The sequence below is a fragment of the Papaver somniferum genome, chromosome 10 (assembly GCF_003573695.1).
Source record: "Papaver somniferum cultivar HN1 chromosome 10, ASM357369v1, whole genome shotgun sequence".
In the NCBI taxonomy this organism is placed as follows: Eukaryota; Viridiplantae; Streptophyta; class Magnoliopsida; order Ranunculales; family Papaveraceae; genus Papaver; species Papaver somniferum.
In genome coordinates this window covers 35496806-35517453 of record NC_039367.1, presented here as the reverse complement: position 1 = coordinate 35517453, position 20648 = coordinate 35496806, and the positions used below count along the sequence as shown (strand labels likewise).

General features: G+C 36.4%; 2 non-coding genes across 2 annotated transcripts; both read left to right on the top strand.

The window, feature by feature from the left end:
• The first annotated feature begins 502 nt into the window (after nucleotides 1-502).
• On the top strand, nucleotides 503-575 carry TRNAA-UGC. Its single transcript has one exon. It is a non-coding gene; the product is annotated as a tRNA-Ala (tRNA).
• Nucleotides 576-3559: 2984 nt separating this feature from the next.
• On the top strand, nucleotides 3560-3632 carry TRNAA-UGC. Its single transcript has one exon. It is a non-coding gene; the product is annotated as a tRNA-Ala (tRNA).
• The last annotated feature ends 17016 nt before the right edge of the window (nucleotides 3633-20648 follow it).

Genomic DNA, 20648 nt, shown 5'->3' with positions numbered 1-20648 from the left:
CAAACATATAACTCAACGAACTGGACCCCACCAGACCAACCAACACAAACTCATTTAATCGCAAAATTGTTTTATGACAAAAAATAATACAAATAGAATTAGAAAAAAATATCTTAGCTAAACTGTTTCCGTTAAATCCCAAATTTATTTCGAGGAAGAATTTGAATCCCAAATTGTCTAGTTACTATCAGCCGAATCACCTGCTTGAATACCTTAGATTTTGTTCGATATTTATTTTACAGTGGTAATTTCGTGGGAATTTGTTTCCAATATGATAATGCCTTCAGAGTGACGGTGTGGTTAAAGTAAAATAGAGTGACGATGGTACTATTTGTATAGGGGCTGAGGCTTTTACTAGTACTAGTCTGGATAAGAGTAAAGAAAAAATAATACTGATCGTGAAGTGAGAGAAGTGGTTAGAAAGAGGTAAAAAAAAAGAATACTCACAAATCTTGCGACGTGGTATTTGGTTGTCTCTAAATATGAAAAATGGTAGAAGCATGGAGATGTAGCTCAAATGGTAGAGCGCTCGCTTTGCATGCGAGAGGTACAGGGTTCGATACCCTGCATCTCCATTTTTATTTTGCTTCTTATGGTTTTGTATATCGCAGGAATGATGAACACCCTGCATCTCCATTTTTATTTTGCTTCTTATGATTTTGTATATCGCAGGAATGATGAACAGTTCTTCCAAATAGGTACAAGGTTCGATACCCTGCATCTCCATTTTTATTTTGCTTCTTATGATTTTGTATATCGCAGGAATGATGAACAGTTCTGCCAAATATAATTATACCATGATAAAAACGTGATAACAAAATGGCATTTCATAAATGATGACTAAAAAGTTTGAAAAGATAAAATGGTAGCTCTATATGGTCCTGCAGAAGCATAAGAGATATGTGAATACCGACCGCAGGCACCAGCTTAGTCAGGACCGCGTTGCCAGATCTGTCTTGCGACGCAACCTTGCCCCACAACAACCAATTGGCAACCATACTCCTATAGATTAGCTGGGAAATGATTTCTAGTATTACTACTGCAACTGCATCATCCTTCCCCCACCAAAGTGGTATCTTAAAGGATAGAAATTCCCCCGTCTTTCGATTATAGTACTCCATACGGCGATCTGATTGCATAAATATGAGATCTGTCCTGGCAAGAGCTTCAATGGAATAACCTGGACATACATAAGTGTAAGGTACCAAGACATTCTCTTCCGTCCAATTGTGCTCATCACATTGAGATTCAAATTGAGGATGACATATGCACAAAGTAGAAGTTTCCTGACATGATGTACTCATCAATATAGCTACTTCCCTATCCACTTCCATCAGCATCAACCGATATGAACCTTTACTCATTGAAACAAACATATACGTTAAATACATGCTTAAAAAAAGAAAACGTCCTCAGCACAGAACAAACAAACTGCTACTTATTGTTGGAAAATAACTCCTTTAAATAAGGTTTTAAAAGCGAAACCATATTGGAATTGACAGCTATAAAAGAAAAAATTCTACGTTAATCATAATATTTCGTTACTTCAATCGGCCGGTCATGCCGCCGTGGCTGATCCCACTCCTCTTCCTTTATTTTATTATTTTTCGTAATCTCATGAAAACTTCTTCACTCGAGCAAACTTTCTCGTTCGAGCAAAACTCTTAGTTTCTCCATGTTTCCTCACATGATAAAAATAATATAAAATAAGGAAGAGTGTCACGGGACCGGGACTACTAGCAGGCCGACCATGCCGTGGCCGGTCCCATAACCTCTCTTATTCCTTATTTTATTATTATTCATTCTCTCATCTCATGAAACTCCTTTGTTCGATCAAAAAACCCTAATTTTCAATATTTCACCAATATTGCTCAAATGAGTCCAAATTTGTTCACACTTCTCTAACGAGTGTATATTTCACATATTCTTCTGATTGGTCGATTATTTAATTGATGACCCCATTACCCTTCATGTTTAGAATCACGATCCTCGTTACATAACTCCCTAAATTAAATCAAGGGTAGAGATTGAAATGTTACGTGCACACTCGTTAAGGAGTGTGCACAAATTCAGACTCTGATCAAACTAGCAAAAAGTCCAAAAGTCAAATGGTCACATGGATGACTAGGATTCTCACGCAAATATTAAAATATTATTATTTTAATACTATTAAAATATTGGTCGCACGAGCAATGTCCTACTTGCTCGTTCAAGCAAAATTGAAAGTTTCAGTCAAGATCAAACTCTTCTGAAAATCCAAAATATTGCTCAAACGCGCAGCAGAAAATATCAAAATTCTCAGAATTGAGCCAAGAGAAACATCGTGATAGGCGCATGCTAACTTAGCCGACCAAGGTCACCCCTTTGTCTTGCAAGGATCCGGTCCCACGCCTCTTCATAATTTGACCTAATTTGTCTTCTACAGTTCACATTGGGTCCAAATGACTTGGAATTTGATCAAACGACCATCAGTTGGTCCCACGACCACCAGGACCGGTTTTCATACCCCTTTGATCGGTCCTCGTCTCTCCATAATTAGGTTTTATTACCTAACGCTCAGACGAGCACTATTTTAATAAATGATTAAACCAGCATTTAATCATTCTTTCACCAACTGGTCTACAAAAGACTTTGGTGTTTGCTCATCCGAGCATCTGGGCTCTACATGGTCGTCCCATCATCCCATGTAACCATACCCTCTCACTCATTGATTTTCAGTAAATCATCAATTGATCAGCAATCGATCAAAATTAGGGTTTCGAACCAAATTCTCTGCAAAGCATAATTCTGAACAGGTTCAAACACCAATGTTTTTATGTTGATCCAGCAATCAACATTTTAATTAATTATATTTGGTCCAGCTACCAATATTTTAAATTAATATTTTATTTGGTCACGCTACCAATAATTCATAAAACGAGCAGTATTCGCTCAAACGAGCAATATTTGCTCAGGCTAGGAATATTGGTTCAACTATCAATATTTAAATATACACGTGAGCAATACTTTCTCAAATTAGCAATATTGATTCAACTATCAATATATTCAATAATTCTTCAAACGAGTAATATTTACTCAGATGAGCAATCTTTGCTCAGGCGAGCAATATTGATTCAACTATCAATATTCAGTAATTCATCAAATGAGCAATATTTGCTCAGATTATAAATATTTGGCATGGCAAATGGTTGCTGAAAATTTTGAAACGATTTACCAAGCTCACTTTCGTATTCAACTAGTGTACAAAAAATGTTAACATGCAGAATATTTTCAACTTTTTACTGTCGTCAATAAGTTAATCAACCAACTGCAAATAACAAACTAAAATTAGGGTCGCCCTCACACTACACATGTATTTACCTTAGCTTCAAAACGCTAAACCATCATAAAATTCTACCAGTGAGAGTAGACCGGTAGGAGGAGGAAGTGTTGGTTCTTCTCAATCCACAGTGCGTAAATTCAACAAAAAAAAATGTTTCAACCGCAGAGTTTAACGACAAGGAAGAAGGGATACTAGGATTTACTACGAGCTTCCTGAGAATAACCAACTTTTCACTATTCGGATGTAGCTCAAATGGTAGAGCGCTCGCTTTGCATGCGAGAGGTACAGGGTTCGATACCCTGCATCTCCATTTTTATTTTGCTTCTTATGATTTTGTATATCGCAGGAATGATGAACAGTTCTGCCAAATATCATTATACCATGATAGAAACGTGATAACAAAATGGCATTTCATAAATGATGACTAAAAGGTTTGGAAAGATAAAATGGTAGCTCTATAGGGTCCTGCAGAAGCATAAGAGATATGTGAATACCGACCGCAGGCACCAGCTTAGTCAGGACCGCGTTGCCAGATCTGTCTTGCGACACAACCTTGCCCCACAACAACCAATTGGCAACCATACTCCTATAGATTAGCTGGGAAATGATTTCTAGTATTACTACTGCAACTGCATCATCCTTCCCCCACCAAAGTGGTATCTTAAAGGATGGAAATTCCCCCGTCTTTCGATTATAGTACTCCATACGGCAATCTGATTGCATAAATATGAGATCTGTCTAGGGGTGTAAATTTTGCCCGACAGCCCGAGGCCCAGTACCGTCCGCCCTATCCCATGACAGCCCATGGGTGATCGTGGCCCTTTACGGGCTGGCCCGACCTAGCCCATTTAAATAAGAGGGACGGCACAAGCCACAATTCAAATTTTCTTGCCCGCCCCAATACCCTCCCTATTATCCCGTCAATGCTACCCGCCATGTTAGCCCGCCAGTGTTATCCATTTACCTAGCCTAAGTGACTGTTCTCATTTGTTTTATCCTAGAATATACTTGGTACATATACTTAATACAGTCAACCCTCATAGTTTTCATATGTATTTCTTAACTTTTATTCCATTGGAGTCTAATTTTGTTAACCATATAGAGAAAATATTGAGCAAAATCTAAGGCAGTTTCCTTTTCTGATGATTCAATTCAGGAAAAATTATAGGAAGTTTGGTTTATCTTATTCCCATCTCAATTCTCGTATTTGATTATTAATTTTAAGTAAAACTTGTGTATTATTACTATTTTCTTTTTATTTTTAACAATATATATGTATAATATATATATTTGTTTGTAATATTCAAGGCCCTCCCGGCCCTACCCGCCCGAGCCCAAATTACAAAACAGGTTTGGGTAGGCCATGGGTACTAACTGTAGATAAATAACCCTGCCCGTCCGGCCCTTTTAATTTCATGGATAAGAGACGTTCCGGCCCGCCCTATACCGTCCCATTTAATAAATAGGTCGGGCTTCCCGGCCCGACCCAATTTACACCCCTAGATCTGTCCTGGCAAGAGCTTCAATGGAATAACCTGGACATACATAAGTGTAAGGTACCAAGACATTCTCTTCCGTCCAACTGTGCTCATCACATTGAGATTCAAATTGAGGATGACATATGCACAAAGTAGAAGTTTCCTGACATGATGTACTCATCAATATAGCTACTTCCCTATCCACTTCCATCAGCATCAACCGAACATGCCGTGCAGAATCCATGAACTCTTCAATTATAAATTCAGGAACTGGAATATACTTGAAGTCTTCAGTTTCAACATCGAACTTCAGTACATATAAATCCTGTCTGTCATGACGGATTAGCCAATGAACGCAATCCTATGTCCCAACACGTAAGCGGACGGGGATTCATCAACCTTCAATCTTCTCCATTCATGTTCACCGGTAGCCCATGTATTACCCCAGACGCTCAACACCTCCACAACCAGACGCTCTTCATGGTCGTCTTCATTTTCAGGAACAAACCTCTTCCTTTTCTTCTCGTAACTCGATATGCACACAACTTTATGTGTACAGCTTTTAGAAGAACACCCTAGCGCGATGGACTCAACTTGGCGTCTAGCTATTCCTTGAAGAGTGTTGGTGGTGGTGGTTTCAATCCAAGGCGTTGTATCACCAGTTGTAGGATCATACAAGAGAAATGCATCTTTTGTGGTGATGCATGCAACATTGCGCACTGTTTATCTTGGTAACTCATAGGGACTGCGACGCGGTATTACAACTGATCTCCTAAGACTAGTAACCCTTTTTCAGGTGAAGCAGCTGCGAATTCAAGGATGTCTTCTTCTCCTTGTCCTCTTGACTCCAAATGCTTGATAGATAACAGTAGTCTACAATGGGAATTTTCCATTCCTGTACTGCGTAGAAATCTCTCAAAGATGCCCATCCAACTTGTAGGTGTCTTCGTTTCCACTCTAGCATCGTTTCCTCCCACAAGTTTTTTAGACAAGTGATCAACATGACACCCGCATCGCGCATATCCTCCTCTTCGTCTAGTTCCAAACCTTGTTTTTGAAACTTGTGGAGTAGGTTAATACCTGCGTGCGCAAGTTCATCAAATTTTTGAATCTTCCATTCTTTTGTTCCTCGGAGATCTGTTAGTGTTGTTGTTACGGCTGGAGACGAAGGTCGTCTAGTAATGGTTCTTTCAGGGGATACACAAACATGATTACTTGATAATAGTAATGCTCGAGGTTTCAAATAAACCTTGTTGGTGATAGCTCTTGCCGCCATCTCTTCCTGTCAGCAGCTAACACAAGAACCCCAACCTCCAGATCTCTCTCTAACAAAACCCTACCCCGAAATCTCTCTCGATCTATTCCTGGAGAATTTTGTTGTGCACACGTACGTTAGTCTATTAAACACTGTCGTTAAGCTAGCTGGCTAAAAAAAGAAAATGCAAGTGGTTCTAGCCTCCCTGCACCTCTAATTAGCTAGAGTGAGACGGCCGTGGCTCAACTACAAATCATCACCTAGCTTTTCATGCAACTTACACCTATTTTAGTCACGAAAGGGGTAAAGAACGCCACCAAAATGGTATAATGAGTCAGAGTCATTGGGGAAAAATTCGTAATAACATCTGCTCCGACACCGGTAATCCTTACAATCGAGATCGTACCACGTTGTTTTGTCGATTGTTTGAAATAAGAAAACAAGTTAGAACGTTTTAATGCTTTAGGTCGATTACAAGTCGATATCGACTTAGAGGCGAAACCATTGCCGAAAACTGAAGAGCGATCTCGAGCTGAATTATAAAGATGGAAAAGAAACAATTTCGAACACGATGCTCAATACCGCTTCCGTAATTACATATATATGTGAGCTTTTTCATTATGTAAACACTTGTAATTCATTTAAATTTGTAGAAAGTAATTTTATTAATGATTTTACCAAAGATGTCATAAGTTTCGGCTCATAATCCAAATTATGGGACAGCCGAACCTGACAACTACACCTGGTATTTTAAGTATATGTCAGGCTTTGCTTAAGAGATAAACCAACTGTCAGCCGAACCTGACAACTTTTATTAGTATTTTGAGTACATGTAAGTTCAGGTTAATTGAGTATTTTGGATACAAATTCATGTTTCATGTATTTTGTTAATGTCCAAAGAAATCCTTTTTTTCTTTGTAAAAGTAAGGTCGCTCTTATTGTTCTTTCGGGAATGACATTATATGGGGGAGAGTTCTTAATTGAACTTGTGCTTAATTGCCAAATCTTTGTGGAGAGTGCAGTTGTGGAATATTGTAGGAGTTATCTTGTATCTTTATAAACTCCTTGGCGAATGCATTTAGTTTCAACTGATTGCATCTAAACAAAGTTGATATGTTCTCTTTTAGTCATGAAGTATCTCTTTGAAAATTTCATAATAATCCCGCTAGTTTTTGTACATTTGCCAATTTATATTAACAAAAAAGGGGAGAATTATTTTGTAGCTCAGACTACATATACATATGGTTTACGGATCATTATGTAAGGGGGAGTGGTTTTCATTGTGAGATGAAGTATTGACTAAGAGGGAGTGATACATATCACCATAGTATTATTGTCAAAGTTGTGATACAATTGAACTTTGATGCTTTGTAATAATACTATGACACCGTATAACAGTACGAAAACATCTTGTTTTTATATATTGTTATAGCTACGGATCTTCAACAACTATGATGCTGAGAGTTGAACACATTTAGAATCACTGGACTACTTGGAAGTGACGAAGATTTCGAGTAATGTTGAGGACCAGGGAAATCAAGCATTTAGATTAGAAGCTACAAAGTTTATTTTGTAATCCATATGTATTGATAGTTTTGTCACTAAAATTGACAAAGGAGGAGATTTTTAGAGCAGTGCTAGGTCGAACTCGAAAGCGTTGCTATCTCAAGCTTGTTTGTCAAGTTTAGTTACCAAAAATATAAGTCTTGCTTTCTAGTCTACTTATAGCTAAGTTTCAGATTAGGATGGAAAGTGTAGTTGAGCATTAGACTTCATGGTGTTCATCGATTGAAGACGAAGAACTACTAAGGGGAGCTTGTGGAACTTCATCAGCAAAAGATATGTGGAGACTTGAACTCATCTATCACTCAAAATTCTATATCTATTTTATCTCCTATTGAGACGAAAGTCGTATAACTATATAGACTTTACATTATACACATTTGATATTTCCAGATGAGTTTAACTCGCTTACATATTTCTCGAAATATGTGTTGGTAAGCTTTCGATTTAACCAAGTTCATCTTATACTCTTGACGAAGGTCAAACGATGATCATGTGAAAATCGCATGGTAACATCTTATATGCTTTGTTTGAGACAGTCATTTGATTGTAGACTCCGAATGTTTCATATTGATTATTTGATCACTTGAAAATTTCTTTGAAGTTAATAGTTTGTGTGACACAGCTATCACTTCTTCTAAGAATGTTTCAATGATTGAAATGGGAGTTTAGAACAACTAACCATTGATTGGATATAGCACAGTATGCGTACTTGTATGCTAACTTTGCAAATGTATTCCAAGTCCGGGAACTTAGTATGCATACCCGTACGCTTACTGATTCAACAGTTGAAGTCTGGGAACTATAGTATGCATACCCGTACGTGTACTGATTCAACTGAGTTCGGTCGTGAACAACAATATGCGTACCCGTTTACATACTGGCAAACAAATACCAAGTCCGGGAACTTAGGTATGCGTACCTGTTTTCATACCTGAGTGGGTTATATTCTAAAATCGGTTAAGTATGGTTACATACTCATGAAAAAATACATTTATATAATAAGGAACGCAATCTTAGCAAACCGTGGCTATAATTTTCATGAATCGTTTCAAGTGAATCAAAACCGATTTTGATTCAATTGTGTATTGTATAGTTCTATGAGAATATAAACAACTAAACAACTCTATAACTAGTTTCATTTGAGTCATTTGAACTAGTTGTGATTAAGATGAACAAGGTTGATATGGAAGTGTTCATATGGCTAACTTCGTTTAACTATTGTTGAGCCAACCAAGTGTACACGTTTAGGTACGGTTACCCATATCTAAATGAAGGAACATTTCATTTGTGTATAACAAGCCAAGATAATCTAACGGTTAAAATATATTGGCTTGACGCTAATCAGGTTTTCATCTAACGTTAATATTGAATACTTTGTTACCAAGGTAACATTGATTGCGAACCCTGATTTGAAGACTATATAAGGGAGAACTCTAGCAACTGGGAAACCTAATACCTACACCTCATGTGTGATACTAGTTGTAACTAGAGTCGATTCTCCTTTAACCTAGGTGTTTTTAAAACCATTAATAGGTTAACGACTGAAAGACTTCATTGGGATTCTGAAGCCAGACCCAACTATTTTCTCTGTATATGTGTGTTCTGATCTTACTTTGTTCTATCATATTGAGTACTATCTTATCTAAGATTTGCTCGAGATTTATCTGTGATAGATAAGATATAAAAAGTAAACACAAAGCTCTTCATCTCATTCTTTGTGATTTCACAATAACTTTTTAGACTACCATATTGTTAGGTTATTGTGAGGTGATTGATATTACTAGGATGTTCTTCGGAAATATAAGTCCAGTGTATCAATTGGTTTCAGTTCACCTTGATTTATCAAAAGACGGAACAAAAACTCGTAGGTATTTCTGTGGGAGACAGATTTATCTATTCCAATAGACTTTTCTGTGTGAAACATATTTATTTATCAAGTTTTCGACTTTGGGTTGTAGCAACTCTTAGTTATGGGTGAGATCAGCTAAGGGAATCAATTTCGCAGAATCCGACGTGGTTCTAGAGGCGAAAGGAAAGCGATTGTACCTTAATCAGTGTAAGATTGGTTAGGGCTCAACTGCATTCCAGTCCAAAGTTAATTTGTAGTAGGCTAGAGTCTGTAGCGGCTTAATACAATGTGGTGTTCAAAACTGAATTAGGTCCCGGGGTTTTTCTGCATTTGCGGTTTCCTCGTAAACAAAACTTCTGGTATTTGTGTTATTTCTTTTCCGCATTATATTTTTATATAATTGAAATATCACAGGTTGTGCGTAGTTCAATCAATTGGTGAATTCAACCTTTGGTTGTTGATTGAAATTGATTGACACTTGAATATTGGTCTTTGGTACCGTCAAAGTTGTTTCTCATATTAATCCGGCTCACAGATTTCTATCTGTTCGATTAAAGATTAATTTGAGAAATAGAGATATAACTCTTAGATGTATTTTCCTTGATTGAGTCTGACTGTCTAGTTGATTCTCTTGGATATATATGGAGTTAGTCCATACAGATTGCCTAAACGAAATATTGGGTGTGGTTGTTGTACCCCTGCTTTTTCAAATGTAATATGTTTTTTCTTTTTATTTTACTCCATAAAATCATGAGTTTAAGATTGTTGTTCAGCTCATTGATAGACACATTTTTGTGTCCGATTTGTCTCGATTCTATATATTGTTAGGGCCCATTTTTGTACTTATTATGGTGTTTTATTTATTTGTAGGTATTTTTGGCTAATAAACATTTTTGGAAAAAATTGGCTCGAAAAGTTGTCGGAAAGCACCCGGAGGACATTTGTTATTCGGACTCTCACTTTGGATAAGGGGTAACCTAATTACTAAGGGGCATCCCTTTTCCAGGCATCTTCTAATCGCACCCCTACTCTGGATAAGGGGCAACCATCTTCAACATTCAAAAACCAGAAAATTGGCGGGAAAAATAGTGCAGTTAAAGAACAGTTTTGGTGATCGTGATTTGGAGGAGTTTGAGGTCGATTAAACCTCTGATTTTCATAGGATAGACTCCTTATGGGTCTAGGAATCTGATATGGGTGTTTAAATCGATTAGAATGGGCTCAAACGACGGATTTTTCTCACAACAAAGAAAATATGGAAAGTCACGTGTGTGACCTGTTTTAGAGAATTTTAGAGTGATTAAAACGCTGTAAACCTTCCCAAAGATTTGTATCTATCTAAGGAAGAGTTTAAAATAAAAAGAAAAGCTCAGAAACGCGTAGAAATCCTAAAACAAGAAATTGTCGCAACTTGGCAGTGAAGAGAAGGAAAGAGATTTTGGAAGATTTGGGAGAGATTCCATCGGTATTTTTGATATAAATAGATGTCTTGGGTCATATAGAAGATGTGTCGAGAGTTTGGGAACCTAAGAAGAGCCAGAGAAGAAGAAATCAGAGCTTTACCAAACTCTGTTTCTGCTGCTGCTGCTGTTGAAGAAGAAGAACAGCTGAAGAACATTGACCCCCGGGGGACAGTCTATTACAGGGCAGTCTTAAATCAGCGACAAAGCAACAGTTTTTCTGTAACAGTTCTATTGTAACAGCTGTTTTGCAACACCAATACACTGTTGCAAACATTCTGTGTTATTACTTTTCACTCTTTTAATCATCTTTTGAGCAACAAACACATATTTTGAGATCATGATTAATATGAGGAGCTAAACCCCAATACTGGGATGACAGAGGAAGTCGTATTTCATACGTGTGGTAATTATATTTAATTCTTTTTATGACTTTTTGCATTAATTTAATCGTTTTATGATTTTTCTTAATTAGTTGTGAAGTCGTATGATGATGTAAGCTCGGTCTAAGTTCTTTTGATGCATCATGCTAGTGATTTACAGTTAATCTTTTTAAAATCTACCCTGGCAAAGAATTAGAGTCAATAAACAAGAGCTATAATTGTCTAAGAATTGATTTTTGAACCACATGGTATGAGGTTTGGTGGAATCCTGAGTCTCAGTAATCTCTCGACATTGTGACAAACCTTGTGTATATATTTTCTTTATTTTTATTGTTTTCTGTTATTAAGTCTGAAATTGAGTCTATACAAGTCCGAGTTGAACGAACTTCATTTACCACTTAAAAAACTACATCACTCATCAATGTTGATCGAGTAATATAGACTACTATTTAAAAATTAATATTTGTGTTTGTCTTCCTCAATTAAAACTCTTGCGAAGGGGTTTTGTAATGCATGCCTTATTTCAACTAAATATTGAAGGTGGCTGAAAGTTTTGATAGTAGGTTATGGTTTCTTATTAACTTTTTATAAACTATCTTTTTCCTATTTTCCTATGTTAATATATAAATCTACCTGTTTTATTTTTGTAGATGTTCAGAAAGTTCTTACCAGGTTAGATAATCAAGTATTCCATGTCTTGATGAACCCTTTCATTCCAGCACCAAAGTACATCATCCAAAGGGGTGTTCAGTGGAATCACAACTTTCATATAATCACTAACATCGTATATATGATTATCATTAAAGATATATTATTCTAACCCCACCTCTCTCACATATTCCGTACCATAATGACAATATCCAATGATACACAGAAGTGACAGTAAAACAAACTAAAAATATGTTTCCATGACCTCGCCTTACTCGTTGGAGAAGATGAGGCTATAATAACTCCAGTTTCAAATAATAACGACATCCACACAAAGTACCGATTTAGGAACTCAGAAAGCGGGGGTCTAACAACTACACCCAATATTTCGTTTGGCAATCTGAATAGACAAAATCCAATATACTTTCAAGAGAATCAACTAGACAGTTAGACTCAATCTATAAAAAGTATATCGAAGAGTTTTATAGCTCTATATCTTGATTCAATCCGTAATCAGCAAATAGGAATTTGCGAGCCCGATTGAATATAAGAGGATTAACTTGAACGATACCAAAGACCAATGTTCAAGTGTCAATCAATTCACTCAACCAAAGGCCGGATACAAGAACTGATTGATCTTAACGCCCAACCTGTGATATTTCTATTATATAAATAAAATATAATGCGGAAAATAAATAACATATACACCAGAATTTTGTTAACGAGGAAACCGCAAATGCAGAAAAACCCTGGGACCTAGTCCAGAATAAACACACACTGATTAAAAGTTGTTACACCAATTTCCTACTACCTATTCGGACTAGATATAATACATGCTTCAGCACTTATAGAACTCCTAGCAGAATACCGATTATCTTTAGGAACTCTTCACACAAATCTTCTAGCAGAATCAAAAGTTCTCTTTAGAAGATACACCAACAAGATTGATACGATTTGATATTTTGTTTGCACAAAACACCAGTTTGATTTCCTTTTAGATGTGAATCAAGGTTTTGGAAATCTTGTATTTATTTTGATACAAACAATTACTAGGTAAAAGTAATATCAAAACAAACTTGTAGATTAGGGATTATTATACTCTTCAAAAATAGGAAGAGAAACCTAATAACTCTACAACAAGAACAACTAGAATAAATCTAGAGATATCTTGTTTAAAATTTCTCAAGGATTTTACGAGATGCCTCAATAGAGGTTTTTCTTTCTAGTCTCTGATTTCGACTAACAAGTGTTAGTATACGATCGGAAACTGAAATCTATCAAAACCTAGGGTTTATGATCAACAACTCTTGAATGGTTTTATATCAGAAGAGAAAACCTTAGAATAGACAAGAGGTGAAAAACCTAGATTACAAGTTGTATGATCAATCACGGAGATTAAATCCAACTTGGCTTTGTGATCCCCAATACAAAGACTTTTATCTCACTCTTGTTCACGAAGAACAGAAGACATGGAAACAACCTGCAAAGCTTACGCCAAATTTCCAAACAGGGATGAAAAACGTGTAAACTCACGAACCCTTTATTTATAGTGAACAATAGCTTGGAAGCTAAGCAAAACTATTTTCCTTTTTCAAGACTCTCCTAATTATGGGAGTCTTTCCTAAGTTATAAATATTATGCATAAATAATTAATTAAATAATTAAATAGCAAATATTTATTTATGTGAATAAATCACATTCTAACTTAGGCATGAACTAAAAGTTATCTCAAACACTTTAAGTAATCAAATATATTTGGAATAATAGCCATCTTGCCTAGACAAGGAAACATCACCAACTTGACCAAAAATAGCTTTTAGTCACGAATTGGGCCCAAATCCATGAACTACTACAAACAACCCATGAATCGTTATAACTCGGAATTGAGTGATTCTTGGCTCGTTGGATTCGTAAGCTCATTCACTATAACATGAGATTATTTATAAGGATAGGTTATTGTCTCCAAGTTCGTGAATCAAATAACCTCAAGTATATATACATAAATGTACATTTACCATCATCGGAATTGTTCCATAGAGTAAGCATATATCTTGATAGATTAGAAAGGTAGAGTTTAAAAAGAATCCAAATGAAATAAATCACATACCTTTGTTGATGAAGTACTTGTTGATGTCTTCTTATAGTCTTCAATCTTCAATCTTCAACCTTTAAGGATAGCTTCAATTCAACTTCTTAGACCTAATCTAGTCTGAAACTATCTTTAGTATGCTAAATCAAGAATGCATTTTGGCAACTAAAATTGACAACTAACTTGACATACCAACGTTAGTGGGTTCAACCGAGCAGTTCTCTAACAAGAACTACCACTAAAATCTATAAGATTTTGCAATCGGTGATAATATACACACAAGTTATTTCCCTATAATAAAATAGTATAAAATATTCAATCGTATATTCTTGGCTTTGTAATCACATTTAAGAGGCTAATCTTCCCTATTGTTTTGATAAATTAAATAATATTCAACCGGATATTCGCATCTTATTAATAATATTCTAGCGGCTGACCCCGTTCTACACAACTTAGTAAGGAGTCGTCTTGAAATCACATGCATTCTTAGAGGGGAACCACATAAATATCACCTAACATACCCATCCAACTACACACAAATATGCTCACAAGTGGTAAAGATGCATGATGATCTTAGATAAAATAAACTTAATGATTACAAGAAGTGTTAGAGCATTGCTCGGTCGAACTCGCATGCGTTGCTATCTCAAGCATGTTTGTCAATGCTAGTGATCAAAACTATAAGTCTTGATTTCTAGTCTACTATAGCTAAGTCTCGGACTAGGATAGAAAGTGTAGTGGAGCTCAAGGACTTCATGGCGATTCATCACACAAGAAGAATAACTACTCAAGGAACCGGTGGAACTTCTCGAAAAAAAGGTATGTGAAGACTTGAACTTATCTGTCACTCAAAAGTCTATCTACTCTATCTCCTACTTCTTGAGACAAAAAGTCGTATGCTATATATAGACTTAGATTATATACATTTGGTATTTTGAGCCGAGTATACTATATCTCGAAATATGTATTGGTAAGCGTTTCGCTTCGACCATGTTTATCTTTACCTAGTGACGAAAGTCATGATATGTTTCAATCACTTTGAAAATTTCTTTGACGAGAAATAGTGTAACAACTATATAACGTCCTCTAAGAATGTTTCAATGGTTGGAATGACAGTTTAGATTACATAACCAATGACGGACATAAGTATTATTGTGGAAACACATATGTGCATAAGTCTTATCCTTGAACCAAAGTTTGGGAACTTTGTTGATCAAGAGAAACCGGAAGAATGGCTTGTTTCCAAGTCCGCGAACTGCCGAACTTCTCATCCCGAGAAATTCTGCTGGAGTTGACAAACTTGTTGCGTGAGTACCAGTCCGCGAACCCAGTCCGCGAACCGGCGGAAAGTCTTTGCCGAGATTTCTGCTGGAGTTTGTAAACTCTTCCCGGTTTCTTAAGTCCGCGAACCTATTATGTGAACTTAAGAAGGTTATATATCTGAAGATGATTTCTGAACTTAAACTTATAAAGACTAAGGAATGCAATTTGCAAACCGTGGCTATAAAGTTCATGAACCGATTCGAGTGAATCAAATCATCTTTGCTTCAATTGTGTCTTGTGTAGTACATAAGATTTCCTTGCAATTGAACAACTCTCTAACTAGTTCATTTGATTCATTTGAACTAGTTATGGTGAAGAAGAATATGGTTGGTATGAAATGCCCATATGGCTAACCTTATGGTACTCTATTGTTGAACCAACAATGTACACGTTTGGGTACAGTCAACAAACCTATAAGCGTGCATTTCATTTTTGTATAACAAGCTAAGTTTTCGATCTAACAGATGAGAAATATTATCTTGAATTTAAATCAGGTTTTCATCTAACGGTGGATATTGTTTGCTTTGTGACCAAGGCGAAACCCTGATTTGAAAGACTATATAAGGGGACATCTAGCAACTCTGCAAAACTAATCCCCACACTTCACGTGTGATACTAGTTTGCGTGCTAGAGTCGTGTCTCCTTTAACCTTTGGTTTTCTTCTTCTAAAACCAGGTTAACGATTTAAAGACTTCATTGGGATTGTGAAGCCAGACCGGTACTACTTTTATCGTATTTGTGTGATCTGATCTTGCATCTTCTATCGTACGAGTACAATCAGATTGATTGGCTTGAGATTGATATCTTCGATAGGCAAGATATAAAAAGTAGTCACAAACATCTTCGTCTCATTGTTTGTGATTCCGAAACATCTTGTTTCGCTACTATACGATTAAGATTGTTGTGAGGTGATTGATTTATCTAGGCTGTTTTTCGGGAATATAAGACCGGATTATCAATTGGTTCTTGTTCACCTTGATTATTATCAAAAGACGGAACAAAAAACTTTAGGGTTTTTCTGTGGGATACAGATTGATCCTTTGATATACTTGTCTGTATGAGACAGATTTGTTTATTGTCAAAGCCTGCGATTTTGGGTCGTAGCAACTCTTAGTTGTGGGTGAGATCAGCTAAGGAAATCATGTGCGCAGTATCCTGCTGGGATCAGAGGCGTAGGGTGTACAACTGTACTTTGGATCAGTGGGAGACTGATTGGGGTTCAACTACAGTCCAGTCCGAAGTTAGCTTGGATTAGGCTAGTGTCTATAGCGGCTTAATACAATGTGTGTTCAATCTGGACTAGGTCCCGGGGTTTTTCTGCATTTGCGGTTTCCTCGTTAACAAAATTTCTGGTTTCTGTGTTATTTCAGTTTCCGCATTATATTGTTTTATCTTTATAATTGAAATAATACAGGTTGTGCGTTAGATCATCAATTAGAGTAATCCAACCTTTGGTTGTTGATTGTCATTGATTGATCCTTGGATATTGGTCTTTGGTACCATCCAATTTTTTCCTTGTGTTTGATTAAAGACTCGCTGATTTCTATTAGCTCGATTAAATCAAAACAAGAGAGATATATTAACTCCTTGAGATACTTTTACCTAGATTGAGTCTGACTGTCTAGTTGATTCTCTAGAAAGTATTTCGGAGTTAGTCCATACAGATTGCTAAGCGAAATATTGGGTGGTGGTTTTAGACCCACGCTTTTTCAATTGGTATCGTTTATATTTATAATTGAAATATCACAGATCATACGTCAATTATAGTAGAAACGTCCATCGTACTTGTTGGGTACGACTTGATTTATCTTGGATATTGATATTTGGAATCGTCCAAAAATTCTCACGGTATAATCAGGTTCACAAACTTGTTTCCGTTTACATATTGATTCTTAGAGAAATAGATATGTACTCTTCACATAATTCATAATTGAGATTGATTAATTTGTAATTCTCGGAATTATATTTGAGTTTATTCCATACAGGTTTCCTATGAAAAAGTTAGTGGTGTATTTTGGTACCCCCGCATTTTCACCTGTGCCTACAACCAAATTGGCCAGTACACGTGAATCCTAAGGTAAATTCAAATATCTTAAGTTGCTTCAGTCTCTCTGAAGATTTTAAGAACTCAACCCTTTCGATCGCCTTTCAACAATAAATGGATAATATTTGGTAACCAGTTTCCTATCTCAGGAAGTCAACTGGAGATATTTATGTTGAGTGTGACAAAGGATTTTATATTTAAGATAAATTAAAATCTTTTTTTTTCTTAAGGTTTTAGATCCTCAAAGATCTGAATTAAACAAGTTAACCAGATCGATTCAAACAGAACTATCAGATTTGGAAACTAAAGAGTACCACCAAATAATAGCTTGTCGATCTAAATACGACCAATAAATAATAAGTGTATCAAAGATAAAGTAGATCTAGTTGGATCCCATCCGATCAAGTTTGTGCACGAAGATACAAAACATATAATAAAAATCTTCTTGTCTTCAATTTTCAATACTCTTATTACCGGCACAATAACAAACTTTATTCCTAACTTATGATCGATCACGTATATAAGAGAGTCACAATGAACGACCACAAGTCAACGTTAAACTCTTGATCTAGTTTGAGTGGCCTTATGTCAAGAGAAAAGAATCTCAACAATAATCAAACTAGGTGCAATCAAGAAATAACAACCGTTAGTCAATCAAACCAATAATCAAAAACTAAAATAATAATGAAATTATAGTTTCCCACCAACAATACTAGTATACGCTTCTTGATCCTAAATAAATCTTTAAAATAGTATTGTTTGCAACCAGAAATCTGATTTTGAAGCTTTCAGAACTACTTTTCTCAACGGGAAAACACGATCATTTTTCTCGTAATCCCCTTAGTCGGCGCCAATGTTTGCACCCAGAAATATTTCCGGGCACTAAACACGATGATTTTGGTGTTGTTGATGAAAACAGGGTTAAAATCATGAAACAAGAATAAAGAGAGGAGACACAGGTTTTACGTGGTTCTGCATGGTTTGCCTACATCCACGGACGAATTCCCCTTATGAGGTGATTATTATTGATATTTAGAATTACAGTGCTCTTTTCTTGTATCAGCCCCCTTCTGGCCTCTATCAGGGCATCCCTATTTATATAGTTTTAACACCTAATTTCGAGATAGACTTAAACGACATTAATATGCCCTGCAATCAATTCTGCACGAAAGTGCTTGCATGCATGCTGGAATCAATTCTGCATGGAACTGTATGAAACTGCCTTCCTTTTTTAAATCTGCACTTGCTGGCTCTGCATGCCTCCTGGCATTAATCCGCATGAAACTGTCCTTGCATGCCTCCTTGTGTTAATTCACATGAAACTGTCCTTGCATGCCTCCCTGTGTTAATTCTGCATGGTAGACTGAATGGCTGACATGCATAGTGGGCTGGCAGACTGGATTGACTGGCTGACATGCATAATGGCTGGCAGTATGGATGGATGTTGGCTGGAGCACAACTGACAACATGGGTAGAGACTGGCTGGAAGTGTGGCATAATACCTAACTGAAAATTGTTGGCAGCACCGCTGGCAACATGAGTGGAAACTGCATGGAAGTACCATTGGCAACACGGATGGAAACTGCATGGCAGCACCATCGGCAACACGACCTTGACATTGACTAATGGTTGGCTTTGACCATTGACCGGTTGTTGACTTTGACCATTGACCGGGCATTGACTTTGACCATTGACTGGTCATTGAATTTATGTAATGCTGGGCAGGCTGGTGGGATGCTTCGGTTGACTGGTTAGCGGGCATGGATGAGGGGTAAAAGATGATTCAAGTACCAATTTGGCCCATTATGTGGCACTTTTGCTTATGGTTCAAACAAGTATACGTAATAGATTTCGCCTAATTAGATCACTCTCCTCTCCAAGATAGTACTACGAGAATACTATTAGTCGGCTACACCAGAAATAACAAAGATGAAGTTTGCCTGGCTCAGGATAAGTTTATAAGAAGAAAAAAGATTCACTATTTACAAACCAGGGTAGTTTGGAAACCAAGGAATTTGCATAACTGAAGATATTCTTAAGATATGCGATAAAACACCTAAATTCGGTTTTATGAAATTCCAACCAATATCCAACTGTGTAACTGAAATCTCCATGGACAACTCAATATTAGTTAGGACATAATTAATATATCTTTCTAGAGGTATGTTTTAATTGCTGGTAAAACAAACATATGAATTTCAAAAATCTCTCAAAGATTTTCTACTATTTCGGTTTTGGGATCTCACATTGAGTATCAAGGAATATCTTTGAATAATTAAGAAATAAGATTTCTGCATATGTTCAAATTAACTATGTCGACATCTTGAACATTCATATTTTGCAAACCCAATATACAAATCACACAAACCCTAAAGTGTATGTGACTTAGAAAAAACGGTTTCTCCTATTGGGACCCATTCTACCTTGATTCCTAATATAGGTAGGGATCGGTTCTACCTTGACTCCCAACATAAGCTAGGATTGGTTCTACCTTGATGTTCTATATAGGTTAGCATTGGTCCAAACTTAATATCTTCAATGAAGATCGGACCATCCATCCTTTTTGTTAGAGCATTGCTCGGTCGAACTCACAAGTGTTGTTATCTCAAGCTTGTTGTAAAGTTTAGTTTTCAAAACTATATCTTGCTTTCTAGTCTACAATTAGTTAAGTCTCGGTGTAGGATAGAGGTAGTTGAGAAACAAACCAGTCATTATTTGCTTTTTACCTTTTGAAGGCGAAGATCAACCGAAGCTTTTGGAGAACTTCAAGTCGAGAACGAATTATTTAGTTTACGAATTTCTCGAAATATAATGACTAAGCTTAATGAACATTTGTTCATACTTGATCAGTTTCGATGGAGAACAGCTTATTGTTTGGAACTATTCGAAAATATAATAGCCTGGAACAGTGATATGTGTCATTGATGTTATTCGGGAATGTTTCGAATTGATTTAGAGAAATATAGAACTACTATATTTAGAATACAAGACAATGCTATCAGTCTTATAAACAGAGAAAACTGTTATACGTCTAAAGCCGTATTATATGTACTCGTACACGTAGTGAAGTAGCTATATATCGACTTCCAGATTTATGTGATACACATATTCGTATGCACATCATGGGAAAATCTGTTTTATTCATGATCCGGATCGGTATGTGTATTCATATACAAACCAGTTTTGGAACTGTGGTAAGGTAACCGGGTTTAATTATTCAAACTGGTATGC